The 2,041-nt window shown below is 49.0% G+C and overlaps 1 pseudogene; it reads right to left on the bottom strand.

Moving 5' to 3' along the window:
* Nucleotides 1-316: 316 nt before the first annotated feature.
* On the bottom strand, nucleotides 317-1,199 carry LOC129151073 (40S ribosomal protein S2-like; annotated as a pseudogene).
* Nucleotides 1,200-2,041: the final 842 nt, after the last annotated feature.

Genomic DNA, 2,041 nt, shown 5'->3' with positions numbered 1-2,041 from the left:
AAGCAGTGTCATCTGCAGATGGTCTTGGTTTAGTTTCACAAAATTTAACCCCAATGAGAACAGTAATTCCCCAGAAACGAAAGTCCCCCTGGCCTAGTATTAGAAGCGGTTTCTGATCCCAGAGCAAACCTGACCCGGGTCCTGTTTGTGGAGATGCTCCTCGTTGGCAACAAGATCTGAGAGGACCGTTGGCAGGACGTTCACAGAGGGTTGTCAGCTTTAAAACACAGGACATCCAGTTACCTCTGAAACCCACATGGACAACGACTAACATTTTTAAAGCAGACTTAACTCACTTTCTTTCTCTTGTATACAATTAGGTTGTGGCCCCAGCTGGAGCCTGCGTTCTCTGCACAGAAACTCTGGTGTGGGTCTGTACCAGAGGGTCAGTGAATTCCTGAAAGGGAGACTTGGTGAGCACGGTCTCTTTCCAGAGGTCGGGAGTGAGATAGGAATAGGGCAGTGGTCGGCAAACTCATTAGTCACCAGAGCCAAATATCAACAGTACAATGATGGAAATTTCTTTTGAGAGCCAAATTTTTTAAACTTAAACTTCTTCTAATGCCACTTCTTCAAAATAGACTCGCCCAGGCCGTGGCATTTTGTGGAAGAGCCACACTCAAGGGGCCAAAGAGGCGCATGTGGCTCGCCAGCCGCAGTTTGCACACCACGGGTATAGGTCTTAGAGATGGCATCAAAGGTGGCCTTGGCGAAGGTGCCCAGGGTGGCAGTGCAGCCCCTGGCCGAGGTGTAGCAGTCATCAATACCGGCCATCATCAGCAATTTTTAGGCACTGGGGCGGAGACAATGCCAGTACCCCTGGGGGCAGGGGTGAGGCGCACCAGTACAGAGCCACAGCGGCCAGGCACCTTGCAAGGAACAGTGTGGGGCTTGCCGACCATGTTCCCCCAGTATCCTCACCGCACAGGGACAATAGAGAGCTTGGCCAGGATAATGGCTCCACGGATGGCAGTGGCTACTTCCTTTGAGCACTGAGCACCCAGACCAACATGTCCATTGCAGTCCCCAACGGCGACAAAAGCCTTGAACCGGGTCCTCTGGCCAGCACGTGTCTGCTTTTGCACCGGCATAATCTTCAAGCACTGCGGCCTCGACCCAGGCCCCGGATGCTGCTGCCCAATCCTCCACGGAAGTAGCCGAGACCTCCTATTCCAGGCCGCCCCGCCACCCTGCGTCATCCATTTGGTGTTTCCTCAGAAAAGAAGCCAGTGTCTAATTTTTTTGGTATGTGTTCTAAATATTCCATGGAGCATACTTACACTACAAAATTATTTGTTTATCTGAATTTTGTTGGTTTGTTTTTGTTCTATCGGGGAACCCTGGATCACAGGCATCTCTGAGTTCAGCTTTGCGTGGAGCACAGAGTCCTGTGGCCCATGTATGTCTGGCAAGTATCAGACAGCCGTTGAGTCCGTACAATCAGGAACAGTGGGAATTTGGGTGGGTAAGTAGAATAAACAGATGACTGAAGAGTAAATTCCCACACTGTCACTGTGTGAAGCCCTGATACTCAAATCCAATCTGGTGTGAGAGAGGTAGATCTTTCCAGAATGTCTGAAGCTGAATTTCTTATTTGCTTATGGGGGTAAAATATTAAAGAAAAAATTAATTTATTTTTTAGACTATTTAAAAGCCATATTCCATTTACATCTGAATGTATACACTAAGATTCTTACCTTGTGATAGTACAAAAACAAAAAAGTTTGGGGTTTCAAAATGTGGGTGATTAGCTTCTTGACTTCTGTTTCCCAGAGGTCAGACCTCAGGAAAAGGCTGTTAGTGTAAGACAGGAGCAAAACGAAGGATTCAGGATGGAGGCATGGTTACAGCTGCCTACTCCTGCATCTGAATATGTCCTCATGTGGCTCCTCTGAGAACCTGAGATTTTCCCCTGGGGTGCCTCTGAATCGCAGAGTGCCTGGTAAGAGGGAGAGATCTGCCCAGCTCAGACTCACAGGGCAAGGACCCCGGCTTACCCTGCTTAGTCACAAGTGTCCTCCTCCCTGCCACCTCCCAGCAG

Source organism: Eptesicus fuscus, chromosome 2 (assembly GCF_027574615.1).
Source record: "Eptesicus fuscus isolate TK198812 chromosome 2, DD_ASM_mEF_20220401, whole genome shotgun sequence".
NCBI classification, from domain to species: domain Eukaryota; kingdom Metazoa; phylum Chordata; class Mammalia; order Chiroptera; family Vespertilionidae; genus Eptesicus; species Eptesicus fuscus.
This window is presented reverse-complemented; position numbering and strand designations above follow the sequence as displayed.